Source organism: Cebus imitator, unplaced genomic scaffold (assembly GCF_001604975.1).
Source record: "Cebus imitator isolate Cc_AM_T3 unplaced genomic scaffold, Cebus_imitator-1.0 Scaffold27, whole genome shotgun sequence".
Taxonomy (NCBI): domain Eukaryota; kingdom Metazoa; phylum Chordata; class Mammalia; order Primates; family Cebidae; genus Cebus; species Cebus imitator.
In genome coordinates, this window is record NW_016107342.1 from 12,108,086 (window position 1) to 12,123,958 (window position 15,873).

General features: G+C 34.9%; 1 long non-coding RNA gene across 1 annotated transcript in view; it reads left to right on the forward strand.

Annotated features, from left to right (window-relative positions):
* LOC119470296 overlaps positions 1-9,145 on the forward strand; it is a 21,711-nt gene extending 12,566 nt beyond the window's left edge. The window contains exons 3-4 of the long non-coding RNA XR_005199177.1: positions 1,723-1,842; positions 5,724-9,145. This is a non-coding gene — a long non-coding RNA (uncharacterized LOC119470296). The remainder of the gene's footprint in view (positions 1-1,722; positions 1,843-5,723) is intronic.
* The last annotated feature ends 6,728 nt before the right edge of the window (positions 9,146-15,873 follow it).

A 15,873-nucleotide genomic window follows, 5' to 3' on the forward strand; every position in this document is an offset into this window, starting at 1 on the left:
GCCCGGCCTTTAGTGGCTTTTTGATGGAATTATTGATTTCTGTTTTGGATAGTTTATTGTATTTAGAAATGCTGCTGATTTTTGTGGGTTGATTTGTATCCTGCATATTTATTGAATTTATTAGTTCTAACAGTTTTTTGGTGAAGTCTTCAGAGTTTTCTATATAGAAGATATGTCATCTGTAAACAGAATATTTAGCTTCTCTCTTCTTCATTTGGATGCCTTCTAAGCTAGGACTTCCACTGCTGTGTTGAATAGAAGTGGCCCGAGAGGGCATCCTTTTCTTGGTTCTGATCTTACAGGAACAGCTTCCCATTTTTCACAGTTGAGTGTGATGTTAGCCATGGCTTTCTGTGTATGGTTTTTGTTAAGGAAAGATACATTTTTTCTGTGCCTAATTTGTTGAGAGTTTCTATCAGGAAATGATGCTGAATTTTGTCAAACGTCTTTTCTTCATGAAAAAGTTATATTCTAAACTATAGCATGCACATATACATACACAGGGGCCACATAGCTCCCAGAAATGGAGTTTGGGTTATTTTAAGGTTTTATATTACAATTTATCACTAATGAGTTTCAAAAGGAAGCACAATAGAAGCATTTCTGTCTGGTTAGATTCAAATATAATGTTAGGACCTCTTTGAAAGAACGTAATAATAAGGCTAACCAGCTTTCTTTTTGTTCATCACTAGAACTGAGAATGATTAGGACATGAAGAAAATATAAATAGCAACCTGCTAGGCTTGGCAAACACAATGATATATTTTCATCTAATACAGAAGCAACAACAAAAATAAACAAAAATGAATTAATGAGAATCCTGAAAAATCACTTTTAAAACAAGTATGGCAAAAAAAAAAAATACCTAAAAATGTTTCCTTAAAGCAATATCTTTATGGGTTTGTCATGGGTCTTATACACGTTTGTACCTTACAAACTGACCAAGCTATGCCTGCTTGCTTTGCTCAGGAAGGACTCAAATAAGCAGTTTTAAAAAGATTACATGAAAGAATGATTTGTACAGTAATATTTTGGTCTAATAAAAAGGACTGTGATGATATAAAGTGGCACAGTGTTGCAGGAATGCTAGTAAAAGATGCTGCACCTTCTACATAGTGTTGACAGTTAATCTTCCATGGGTTTCTTGCATTTCTGGTCATTTATGGGCTAGAGGCCATAATCACTTTCTCTGGAATATCTCTTCAAGGGCTTTGTGCTAGAAAAAGCATTGGAACATATAGTGTCTTTCTTTGGAGCAAAGAGGAGACTTATTCACTGCTGAGAATAATAAAGATCACGTTGGCTGGATATGGTGGCTCACCCTTGTTATTCCAGCACTTTGGGAGGCGAAGATGGGTGGATCACGAGGTCAGGAGTTCACAACCAGACTGGCCAAGATGGTGAAACCCTGTCTCTACTAAAAATATAAAAATTAGCTGGGCATGGTGGCATGTGCCTATAGTTCCAGCTACTTGGGAGGCTGAGGCAGGAGAATCACTTGAAACCGGGAGGCAGAGGTAACAGTGAGCTGAGATCACACCACTGCACTCCAGCCTGGGCGACAGAGTGAAACTCTGTCTCAAAATAATAGTAACGATAATAAGTTAAAAGTAAGAATTAAATAATTAATTAATTTTAAAAATAAAAATCATGTCTATCTTTGCTGCAAAAGTTGATTGGACAGGTTTTTCTTTATGCATGATTGGGGTTTTCTAATTTCAGGTTTTCTCAGCTGTGATGGAAACCTCACTATCACTTGAGCCCATGCCCACATTGCTTCCCTGGGACCTGAGGGGCAAGGGAAATTGATGTGAACATGAATCACATGCTGCCTGCTGTGCTGTGAGTAAAGTCCTTTGTATCTGACCCAGGACTCTCCTGTCTTCCTCCACCATCGTTAAAACTTCGGCAGACTTCCTTGCTGGTTTGTACATAGGGCAAAATCCCGAACCCCTTGAGGCTATCAATGTATTCAATCCTTCCAATTGTGACTTTTCTCCTTTGTACATTTCATCACTTCAATCACTGGTCATTTCATTCTTTGTTTATATCTTTATTTTATATTGCCTTATTTTTTATTCTTATTTTACTCTACCTGACCTCAACCTCAATATATAAATACAACATCCCATATAGGACTTGGCACATAATCAGTATATGTGGAATAAACTAATACATTTAACAGTTTCTATCTCTAAAGAGCATTTCTCCCTGAGTTTATCACTGACAACTTAAATTAGATGTACATAATGTTAGTTAATTCAGTGTTGGGTTCCAATTGTTAATTTCCTTTTAAATTGTAGGATGTAGAATTGATTATAGCAATTTTATGAACTATATTTTTCAAGAAGGGTTTTCCACACCATTTCCTTCTTTCTAGGGGATTTTTTTTCTCTCTCTCTTCCTTTTGATGTACAGGGCCATTTAAGTCCTCCATGCATTTCTGGAAAACTAAAAACCCAAATCTAAGCCTGTTGAACCTCTTGTCACACAAGTATTTGAAAGAATGATACTTAAGGGAAATAGAAAATGACACTTTTCCCCTCATCTTTTGAAGACGAAATGATCCACCCCCCTTCAATTCTACCAAAGGAGATTCCCAGCTCATTTTCCTTAGCAAGAGCTTTAAAGTGTAAAAAACTCATCAAACATCTTTTCCTCAGAGACAATGTCATCTGAGTTCAAAGGATGTACACAGCTTTGCAAAACTGCTGTCTTGTTTCAACGATAAGGCCTTGGCTTTCATTTTATGTTTGATTCCAAGAAAATAAAATCTGTTTTTATGTACACTATGACTATAACTAAATCAGAAAATTAGGAGAAATAATCTATTTCTGTAGACAGCTGGGGGCAGGGGGGAAGTTTCCACTTCAAAAAAAATCCTATAATGATTCTTCAGCTGGGTTACATTTTTACTCTCTAAAATATGCTTGATAATGTAAACTGAAAACATGTATTTATCCTTCTTTACAATAAAGAAAATATCTGTTGTGGCTCTTGGGAAACAATACTATCTTCTTAGTATGGTTAACTCATTGTAAAACATTTATTGGCTAACCAGAAGATTGAGGGCAATGTTTGCTTGTTTTTATTTTTCTCAAAATCTGATCAAAATTCCTGCACCATAATGACTATGACTTTTTTATACACACACACACACACACACACACACACACGCACACATAAATATATTTATACATGTGTATGTGTGTATACATATATATATCTAAACACACACATAAATTTTAATGTCAATGATCTATTGAATCAAAATTTTTAGTCATGGGGCACAGAAAAATTTCATTTAAAAAATTCTAGGCCATGCAAATTTATCTCAATGTATGCTAACCCATTTTGAAATAGTGGTAGCAATGAGAAGGTTAGAGTATAATATGCTAATTTTCTTGTACACTCAAAAGTAATCTGAAGAGTTTAACAACTACACGTTAATCAGACTGAAAATATGAAGCATTAACAACTCCCTCTCTCAAATTCAGTTATAGTCATTCAGCTATGGAAATTGAACAAATTATTTTGTTTCTTCCAAAGCAAAGATGTAATCGTAAATATTTTTTCTTCAAGTTTATACACATTTGAAGGTAAACTTTAAGATAATTTAAAACCTGCATATAAAATATTCACCAAAGTGACATATAAATAACTTTATTTTGAAGATTTTTTCCATTTTTTAACCTGAGATACTATATTATGTAAATATTTAGAAAACTATATTCTGTATGTGTCCTGATGAAATATAAGAAGATACTTTCGAATAAAGGAGTTTGAGTCCTCTAGAAAGTTTCCCCATCAATTTCAATAAACTTCACTAGAACTTTTCTAGTATCTGATGGACATGGCCATCTACAGAACAGAGAGAAGCCAATGTAGGCAACAGACCTGGTTACCACTGTCACTCTTGTGCCTTTCAACTTCATTTAGAGATTTGGGTAAGTTTTATGAACATTCCAATAAATGAATTAAGTTGAACAATACTCAAAAAGTTAATTGAGCCCTGAAAAATATTACAAGTTTAAGAATCTATCAGCGTTACAATGTGCTCTTCTGCTGTTATCCAGTTATTATATTTTGGTTTACAATGAGAATATTGCCACAAAACATATGTTACAGGCTGAGTGGATTGGCTCATGCTTGTATTCCTAGCACTTTGTGAGGCAAAGTAGGGAAGATTGCTTAAACCCAGGAGTTTGAGACCAGCCTGAGCAACATAGTGAGACCTCATCTCTACAAAAATTTTAAAAAATTGGCGGGGCATGGTTGTGCATGCCTGTAATTCCAGCTACTCAGGATGGTGAAGTGGGAGAATCACTCGAGCTAAAGTGAACTGTAATCATGCCACTGCACTCAAGCCTGAGTGACAGAGTGAAACTCTATCTCAAAAAGAAAAGAAAGAAAAAGAAGAGAAAAAGAAAATATAAGTTATAGACAAAAATTGAGGTATTTAAGCATATGATTTTTTTTGAATTTCTGTCCTAATTATTATTGATAAATTATATCAACATAATTATTTTGCAGTAGTCATGCTTGCTTATTCTACAAATATATCTTGAGCATTTACAACACATTAGGCGTTCACTCCTTTGTGTGTTGCTCTATCCCCACGCTATCTCTTCTTTGAGTTATTCAGATATGCCAAGTTCTCCCCACCAGGAGGACTTTGCTTTAGCTGTCTACTTTGCTTCAGAGACTCTGCACCCTATCCTCATGCCCAGCTCCTATGTTTTCCATAGCTAGTTTCTGCAAATTTCAGCTTGAAATTCTGACTGTTCAACTTATCTGTATAACATCACACCTTATTCCATGTTTTCTACCTTGTCTCTCTGTTTCTTTTTCATGGGACTAAATTTTTAAATTTATTTTTCTACTTATTCATTTCATTTCCTCTTCAAGAATGTGAACCCCCAGTAGATCAAGTAAGTTTTTGTATTATCTACAAGACCTATCTCCAGTATCTTCTTTAGTGCCTGGCATTTAGTAAATGCCTAATAAATAATAACTGAATTAACTGTATTTTTGCAGAACTCAAATAAGCATTACTTATAAACTGAGTTAGAAACATTATAGCTGTAAAAAGCTATGCAAAATATTAGTTCAAGTCACTTCAATAAACACTTAGGGGCATCTAGTTTTAGAGCACTATATGTTTAAGACAATCATATAAAGATGATTGATATTTATTCTCTGTGTTAGTTAGGATTATATTCAGTTACTTATAAAAGAAAACGCAAAATATTAGTGGCTTAGACACCTAAGGGTTTATTTTTCTTACATAATGATAAATGTAAAACTAGGTGGTTTCTGGCACTGCTTCAGTACCTTAGAATAGCAAGGGTCCAGGTATTTATGACTCTTTTATCTTTGATGCCAAGACAGCTGCCTTAGCTCCTGCCTTCATGTCTGAGTTCCTTGTGGCATAAAAGGCAAAAGAGCAAAACAGTACTGTCTTAATTATTCCACTTAATAATTTTACTTTTATCTTATAGACCACTATTGGCCAGGAAAACAAAGTTTGTAAATGTGATCTTTTAGCTGGTCACACTGACAGCCAAAAAGAAAATTGGGATTCCATAACATAGAAAGAAGAAGAATATAGTTATTGGATAAGCCACTGTTCCTGGACTCCAAAATGAAAACTTAGGTAAAGATTATATTATTAAGTTGTATTAATTTTAGGTGATTAATATGATTTATTTTTTGCTTTACAGATCATAATATCCGGGATGATACAAAATCTACTGAGATACTCTACCTTCAACTATAGACAGGTAAAGCCTACATTATTAATGAAAAAATAGCTCTGTGTGTCTAGAGTTTACATGTAAGTGTATATAATAGCATATATACATATATATATATGTATATATATGTAGATTCATGTATATATACACACACACACATAAGCCAAGGTCCAGTTTAAAATCATGTTATTCCAAAGTGCTCATTCTTTATTCTTAAATCAAAGTAGAGCCATCTACTTTGTTATAAAATTTGTTATACTATGTTTGTTAACAAATATCATTTTGGTGGATGGATTGTGGCTGCTTTTATTATTTCACTTAATTTAGGGAGGTACTTCTTGAGATATTGGCCAATACAAAGCCATGTCACAGAGTAAGGAAATGCTGCCAATACTGATAGCATTTTCGGTGCTGAGCCCTTCTCTAGTTTGTAGAATTGCACATAGGCATCCTTCTCGATAGTAAACATTTGGCTGTCCAAACAAACTTGCTACATTCCTTCCACATCTTATTATGTAAATGTTTCTATTTGGTTTTACTGATTGGTGTCTCTATCTCCTCTCTCTCTTGTTTTATTTGTATAATAAAATGCCTCTAAGAGAAGATAAATGAGACCCACTAATAAAAAAAAATCATGCAAAACCTAAAACTGTATTATTCAAGGCTAATGAAATGGCAGGTGCTATCCGGTCATCTAGCCTGCTGAAAGTTCTTGGAGACCCATCCACCCAAAGAATTCAAATTGGCGTCAGTTTCATCTGTGGTTTGGCGCCATCTTGTGGCACTTGTTCACATCAGCTTAAATAGAGACGGGGATCATTCTGCCTTTCGTGGCTGCCTGGTACTCCTTGTAGGGAAGTTGTAAATTCAGAAATATCACACTTACATGGTTCTATAGTTAGTTGGAGACTTGGTTACGTCCATCAGTCATATATGAAGAGACCTAGGCAGAGAAAATACTGGAAATGTAGAACACACTGTCTCCTGAGTCATGCTTCCGGTGCTTGCCCTCTGCCCACCCTCTCCAAAAGATGAAAGTTAGCCCATTCTTTTTATATCTGAGCTTAACTTATTGCAATGTTTTCTATATTTAAAATATATTTACCATTTTCTTGTGTACAGCTTACTTGAGATTATGTTTCAGGTAATTTATTTATTTCATTTAGATCCAAAAGCACTGAGCAAATCCAATGAATAAGGGTGATATACAAAATACTTAAATGCTGGTAAGGCATAGACATTGATCATGAAGCGATATTGTCCATAAACAACAACTATAGCCTTGTACCCATCTGGCTTGGTGTCAGTCCCACCAGCAGGCTATGCCCCAGATTTACACTGTCAAAACAATAGAGGGCCAGCAGCTTGCTCTCCAAGCTCCCTTCTTATATTACAATGCTTCTTGAGTTAAGGAGACTCTGATATAAACGGTCCCAGGATATTAGCAAATAAAGTCATGATGAAAAGTTGACATTGAGAGATTTCAAATTTTATGAAGAGTTACAGAAAACTAAATAATATCTGGATTTTCTTTCCTTTAATATTTCTGTATGTAATTTAATTAACTAGTGTGGCAAGATTTGTGCCACCTCTCTTTTTCTTTTCAATAGTATTTCAACTATATTATAAACTATGAAGGCTTTTGCTGACCCACCTGACAACAGAGTTGCCACTTTCTACCTTCCAAGTTTCCAACTGCTACAATACAAATTGGACTTTTAAAATGCGAGATTGGTGACCTCATTGATTTCAGTAGGGGATCATTTCAACCCTACTGAAGAATTAGTACTATTGGCCATTCACATGTTAATATGAATGACCTTGGGTTGCTTCTTCTCTAACATAAAACTAAGCCAAGTGGAGTACCTGCCTTGAGATGAGATCTATATATTTTAGGCTTTGCTCTGGTTCTCTTCCAGTCATTCTCCTTCCTATAGAGTAAGGAGTCCTCAGGACCAGGGACATGTGCCTAGCTGAAATCCATGTCTCTGTCTTCTTAGACACGTACAGGTACTGAAGATTTGGAAACTTCCTTTCCAAAAAGACTTGAGCCTGTTTTCAGATCTTAGTAAAGTTCTTTCCTTTACTGCAAGGTTGTGTGTACCACTAGGCCCCAGGTTTGACAACAGAAGAGCTGTTTTGGGGTAAGGGTTGGATAAAGCTTGGACATAGATATTAATGAGGCCCTTGAGCTGTGGGATGGAGCACAACGTGGGAAAGAAACCAGGACTTAAACTGAGAACCAGGGGCAGGCGGCTCTGTTCTCCTGCACCCTCGTTTCAGGGTGGACTCTAAAGAGCATAAAAATTCTAACTTTGAATCAGTTTTCCAGGTCATTATAAGGGAATGTATGTCAGGGTGGGAAGCTAGAACCATGTTTTATTTAATAGTTGCTTAACAATATGTTTTACAACTTTTAGCTATTTCATAATATGGTATAAGTGTCTCTATTTGTACTTCTGCTCTGGGCTCTACCACTGTTCAAAGTTGATTTAGGAGGTGAGTGGGGAAAAGGAGCATTATTTTCCTAGTTCTGTAATACCACACATCATCTCGTCCATTTGGACACAGAGGAGCAATGGAATTTTATATATTTCCATATAGTTTTTCATTTTCCTTCTTGCTTGTCTGTAGACCACATCAGTTGCTGCCAACTTCTACTCCTAAGTCCCTGATCCTTTTATTTAAATAAAAAACCTCAAGAGAGAGAAGTTGGCAAATGGAAATTAGAAACAAAGTAAATTAAGACATACAATCTGAAATTAATCAACTTGATGAATCTTGACCAAATTAAATTCAAAGATAAAATCTACCAAACAAAGCTCTCCTCAATTAAAGCAAGAATCTAAAACTTGACAAAGGACAAGATGGAGAGGAAATAACATGAAATATAAGTATACCTTCTGAAAATAACTAACAGTCAAACTCATATGTATATGGTTTTGTTATGGTATCTTAAAAAATAATTTTTTTCTTAAGTTGTAGATTCATCTTCAAGATTCAAAAACCTTGGTGGTCTCTTAAATAGTTTGTTAAAGTATGTAGAATTTGACTGGGTGCATATATTGATTCCTCAAATAATCTCATGTCTCCTCTAGAGCCCAAATGAAGTAGGACATCTGAGTATTAAAACAGCATTAAAATGTAAACAAGCACAATTTTGAGTTTAAGCTGAGTTGTAGCAAAAAGATTGTAATATAGGCAATTAAGAGAAATTTCCCCACATTATAGGGTGTTTCATTCACAGTGGGCTATGATCCAATAGAGCAGAAATATTGAACGATGCTATTGGATTGGAAATTGATATTTACAGGGCTTTCTATCTTTAGAAAACTCTATTAGTAAAAAATATATAATTTTATATTATCTATATAACTAATTTCATTCTTTATAATTTTATTCTTAAAAAAGTTATTGACCTATTTGGAGTCTCAATGTGCTTTGATATATGAACAAGAGAAATTTTCCATTAAAAGCAGCCTTTCTATAATTTCAAATGGAAGCCATTTTCAAGTTCATGTTATCCCCTTTAATTCTTCATAAATATTCCATCTTATGTTGTAACTTTGCATGCTCTGAATTTTACTAAGTGTGCTGTTCATCTTTTTATTGGTTCTATTTACTTTGTATTTCATGCCACTGTATACTGAGATCTTGGAAAACTTTTAATGACATATTTGTAGAAATACAATGTCTTAATAAATAGAAGTGCTGTATGTATAAAGCAACCACCACCAAATGTATCAGCTATATTTAATGAAATTTTGAAAGTGGGATCTGTGTTTTACTTTTAGCCTTTGCATATTGTTTGATTCATTACTTAAAACTGAATATGAAGACAAAGAGACCTTTGAAATGCATACCTTAGAGTATTAACAAGTACTCAGCGCTTGATGTAAATGTCAGAAAAAAGAAAAAGATCTGATGAAGACTCTATTAGTGAAATACTGAATTGTTGCTGAATAGAATTATAAATGCCACTGAGATAATGCTTCAACCTGAAAAAAGTAATTGTGGTGCCATTTACTTTTGATGTGAATCTTGGCTCAATATTTATGAAATGTCGCTCTAGAAGTAATTTAGGAAGGTGGGCCCACGATGTAACTGTCCAGTTCACTCTTGTGCCATAGTGTCCTATATTAGAAATTGTCTAGGAAATAATATGTTCTAACCATTGGAGTCTTTTCCCCCTCAGCAAATTATAGCACCATAAGTTTTCATTTTCCCCAATGTCTTTTCTGCTATAATAATGGCTTGAGGATTTAAATCCAGTGCTGTTATTGTGACTTCAAAGCCTTAAAACTGCAATTGAATGAGGCAGTTCATCTGTCATTATTCAAATATGAAGCAATTATGATGAAATAAAGATAAAATTCCATTGAGAAATACCCCAATCAATTTTCACTTATATTTAACTGGAAACATAAAATGATGCTTAGAAGAGTAAATTTAGGTAATAAAATTGAAGAATAAAAAATCATGAATTACTGATATAAAACTGAGACATTTGTGAAGGTTTCAGGGCATGTAAATAAAATGTGTCACCAATATTGAGTGAAAGTTTGTTGTATGGCAAAAACAAAACAAAAGCCAAAAACAGACAGACAAAACAACCTTATTACTTAACTAGTGAAAACAATGCTGAAACCTACCTTACCTATGAGAAGTCTCCCATACAATATTGATGTTAACATTAGCTTTCTATTGTTTTTCAGAAAGATACAGTGACAGACACATGCCACAAAATCAAAATCAAAATTTCTATTCTGACCAAGCACTTTACATTCCCTCACTTGTACCAACTGTATTGTTTTATAACTCTTTCTGTATTATTTTTAATATTTATATTTTTATCTAAATTTTAGATTCCCACTTGTTTAAATTAATCAAATTGATCCAAAATGTCATCCAATGGAATACTCAGCTGTGTTCTAAAAGGAGCTAGAAATAAAAGATAATTTAAATATATAGCATTATGTCATATAATAATTTTATAAATATGTTTTTCATTAACTATTCCTCCATTCATTTAGCACAATTTTATTTAAAGCCTTTCTACATTAATCTTATTAAGTTCTCATGCTGTTTAAACTCATATAAGCATACTGTTCTGCTTTTAGTTAGCATGATTTATTATTTTCTTATTTTTTGCTTTACAAATTTAATTTCTGATATAGGGTGGGCCTATTAAAAACTTGTGTTTCAGTTATCGGAAGTCTAATACATTAAATGAATAATAAATATGATGAGTGAGTTTAATAGTACAAATGAACAAACATTCTATGAATGCCTACTATGTTGCAGATTTCCGTCCCAAAGTCAGAATGTGGGTATCAATACAATGATTAGGATGAATACAGAGAAGTACACAATTGTAATGGGGACATAAATAAGGGAGTTGTTAATTTTGCCATAAGACTATTTAGATAGTTCGTAAGACCTTGCTATAGATTACACTTGTACTCATCAACAAAGATTTCATTAGCAAGTGAAGACTTAGCTGAGACTTGAAGGATGAGTAGAAAGGAACCAGTAAATAAGGCATTAGAAATATTTTCTCAGCAGAGCATGGCTCATGCAACAAAGCAAGAGAAAGCATGGTGAATTGTGGCTGATTAGTAGTTTGAAGGAAGAGGTGAATAGTGAAATATGAGGCTTGAAAGGGAATAAGAGCCAGATAAGAATATTTTGTCCCCAAATTTCTAGAAATAGTGACATTTTTTTAAAAGGGATCAATTAGAACACATTTGCCTTTTAAAGAATATTTTTGCCTGCAATGTGGAGAACTCATAGTTTATGACCCAAGACAGAGAAATATATGAGGTGCATTTTTATCAATCCAAAGTAAAAAAAAAAAAAAAATGATAGTGACTGAACTATGATCCTAACAATGAGAATGAAGAAAAATGAACATATTCTGAAGATGGTAGGAGGTAGGAGGTAGTCAACAAAATTTGGTGATTGATTAGAGATGTAGGAGATTGAGGGAAGGGGAAGTCTATAAATGACCATCTAGCTTAAGCAAATGAATGGATTGTCAGGTATTAAATGAGATAGTGGATGAAAGAGAGAAAAAACAAGGCTCATTTGGGGCAGTTAGGAAGACAATGTGTTCAATTTTAACTGCATTGTGAATGAGATATCTGTAAAGTTCCGCTTTAGACCTGTTTAAGAAGGATGGGAATGGCATCACTGGAAAATTCTGAGGATCCACTGGGTGACAGGTGCTTTGAGTGCAAACGGTGGGTACAAAACATGGGTGGGGTAAGAGGGCATAGAGACCAATTTGGCACATTTTACATTTTCTTATGTGGCTGATTCAATAGGGTGGTACTACATTTAAATCAACTCAGTTGAGGAATACAAGTACTTTGTTAAAGGGTTCTAATAAGAATGCTCAGCATTTAGGTAGGACATAATTTCAACACTAAGCAGCATTCAGTACTCACTTCATGATCAGGAGAAAGTCTCTTAGTTTATTAGTGAAATCAGATACCCTCCACAGTCTGGCCCTGACTCCTCCTTGATCTTTATCCTTTGACAAATCCCTTGACTTCTTAAGTGTCTCAATAACAATAATAAATGGTGGTAATCCAGCCTATCTTTGTGGGTATTGAAAGGCTTGAATAAATAGTGTGCAAATACTTAGAGTATTGCAGAACTAATGCCTAAAGTATAGAACTGAAAAATGCCTCCTATAGTACAGAACTGGAAATTATAAGTAAGGGTTCATGGTCTTTTCTCATAAAATATCTCTTCTGCTAGAAGTACTAAATAACATAACCCTATGTCCTTAAAAAAAAAAAAAAAAAAAAAAAAAAAAAAAAAAAAAACTGTTTTCCCCTTTCATTCAGCAACTACTTCCTTGGCTTCTACCCTGTGTATTGAGTGATGTTGCCTGTCATCAAGGAGACCCAAACAATGTGAAACATTGTCTGGGCACTACTTACTATGTAGTTAGTAATATATGTCATGCAAAGAAAAAAAGCAGCAAAACAAACAAACTAACTGAACAATAAAAGGAGGTTTAAGAAAAGTATAATGAAAGAAATACAGGTATTGATCGACTTACCACCTATGCAACTTACGACCATTGGACTTTACAACCACAGTCGCTAGCCACGACTGCTCCGCGTCTGGCAGCGCAAACTTTGCCCAGCTGGGCGTACGACAGTGCGGACCAGCTTCCGGCAGCACTACCATCTGCGCGTGCACCATTTCAACTGTACATATAGCCTTCTCAACTTATGACCAAATCGTGTTATGAACGGTCCTCGGTCCCGACCGTGGTCGTAAGTCGAGCACTACCTGTAATGGATCACCTCTGTGACAAGACTGGGTTGCTACCATCTAGACCAATCAATGAAGACATTTTGGTTGCCTACAGCACTTAGCATATAGGACTCCTTATATATAGCCATTGCTCATATAAAAAAAGCCATCCTTGTAGTTCTTCAGATCCTATTTAAATTCTGTTTCCACCAATATTAGCATCATAACTATGGGCATATCACTTAAGCTTTGAAAGTTCTAGTTCTGAAGTAAAAATTACAATTAAGTTGGTGCAAAAGTAATGGCAAAACCACACTTACTTTTGCACCAACCTATATTATCTATGACATGGCATTGCTAGATAATATGAAGTCCCTATTGCAGTGGTTGGCCTAAAATGAAAACTCAATAAGGGGTGGTTTTTATAAAGAACCACAGCTTAAAAAAAACTGTTTGCCCCATTCATTCAGCAACTACTATTACACTGTTAGTTGAACTATTACAACTATTAGTCGTAGTTTAAAGAAAAACAGCAACACTCATTTTATTACAAATAAATTTTAGAAATACTACCCAAGTAAGTCCTCACAACAAACTTGTGAGTTGCACAATATTTTTACTTTGTAGTGAAGAAAATACAGCTTGTTGACATTATTTTCAGACAAGAGAAGCAAGAAGTTCAAGAGCTTAGAGAAAGCACAATGTCCACAGAATGACATTGGTGATTGTGACTCAATAATTATACAGAGTCAAGAAAGATATATGGATTTCATTGGATATCATTTTCTTATCTGCTAAACTTATATGAAACTAAGATAATGTGAAAATCCTTTGAGCTCATGGGCCTTTATATCTGGAATAAGAGATATTGACGGAACGTAACTCAAAATAATAAAAGCTATTTATGACAAACCCACTGCAAATATCATACTGAATGGGCAAAAACTGGAAGCATTCCCTTTGAAATCTGGCACTAGGCAAGGATGCCCCCTCTCACGACTCCTATTCAATATAATATTGGAAGTTCTAGCCAGAGCAATCGGGCTAGAAAAAGAAATAAAGCGTATTCAATTAGGAAAGGAGGAAGTCAAATTGTCTCTATTTGCAGATGACGTGATTGTATATCTAGAAGACCCCATCACCTCAGCCCAAAATCTCCTGAAACTGATAAGTAACTTCAGCAAAGTCTCAGGATAAAAAATCAATGTGCAAAAATCACAAGCATTCCTATACACCAATAACAGACTAACAGAGAGCCAATTCAAGAACAAACTGCCATTCACAATTGCTACAAAGATAACAAAATACCTAGGAGTACAACTACCAAAGGATGTAAAGGACCTCTTCAAGGAGAACTACAAATCACTGCTCAATGAAATAAAAGAGGACACAAACAGTTGGAGAAACATTCCATGCTCATGGTTAAGAAGAATCAATATCATGAAAATGGCCATACTGCCCAAAGTAATTTACAGATTCAATGCTATCCCCATGAAGCTACCAATGACCTTCTTCACAGAACTGGAAGAAACCACCTTAAACTTCATATGAAACCAAAAGAGAGCCTACATAGCCAAGTCAATTCTAAGCAAAAAGAACAAAGCTGGAGGCATCACACTACCTGACTTCAAACTATACTACAAGGCTACAGTAATCAAAACAGCATGATACTGGTACCAAAAAAGATATAGACCAACAGAACAGAACAGAGGCCTCAGAGGCAAAACTGCACATCTTCAACCATCTGATATTTGATAAACCTCACAAAAACAAGCAATGGGGAAATTCCGTTTAATAAATGGTGCTGGGAAAACTGGCTAGCCATGTGCAGAAAGCAGAAACTGGACCCCTTCCTGATACCTTACACTAAAATTAACTCCAGATGTATTAAAGATTTAAACATAAGACCTAACACCATAAAAACCCTAGAAGAAAACCTAGGCAAACCATTCAGAACATAGGCATAAGCAAGGACTTCATGACTAAAACACCAAAAGCACTGGCAACAAAAGCCAAAATAGACAAATCAGATCTAATTAAACTCCAGAGCTTCTGCACAGCAAAAGAAACAATCATTAGAGTGAAGTGGCAACCAACAGAATGGGAAAAAATTTTTGCAATCTACCCATCTGACAAAAGACTTATATCCAGAATCTACAAAGAACTAAAACAGATTTACAAGAACAAAACAAACAAACCCATTCAAAAGTGGGCAAAGGATATGAACAGACATTTTACAAAAGAAGACAAATATAAGGCCAACAAACATATGAGAAAATGCTTATCATCACTGGTCATTACAGAAGTGCAAATCAAAACCACGTTGAGATATCATCTCATGCCAGTTAGAATGCCGATCATTAAAAAATCTGGAGAAAACAGATGCTGGAGAGGATGTGGAGAAATAGGAACACTTTTACACTGTTGGTGGGAGTGTAAATTAGTTCAACCATTGTGGAAGACAGTGTGGCGATTCCTCAAGGACCTAGATATAGAAATTCCATTTGACCCAGCAATCCTATTACTGGGTGTATGTACAAAGGATTATAAATTGTTCTATTATAAGAACACATGCACATGAATATTCATTGCAGCACTGTTTACAATAGCAAAGGCTTGGAACAAACCCAAATACCCATCGATGATAGACTGGACAAGGAAAATGTGGCACATATACATCATGGAATACTATGCAGCCATAAAAAATGATGAGTTCGTGTCCTTTGGTAGGGACATGGATGAAGCTGGAAACCATCATTCTCAGCAAACTGACACAAGAACAGAAAATCAAATACCACATGTTCTCACTCATAGGCAGGTGTTGAACAATAAGAACACATGGACA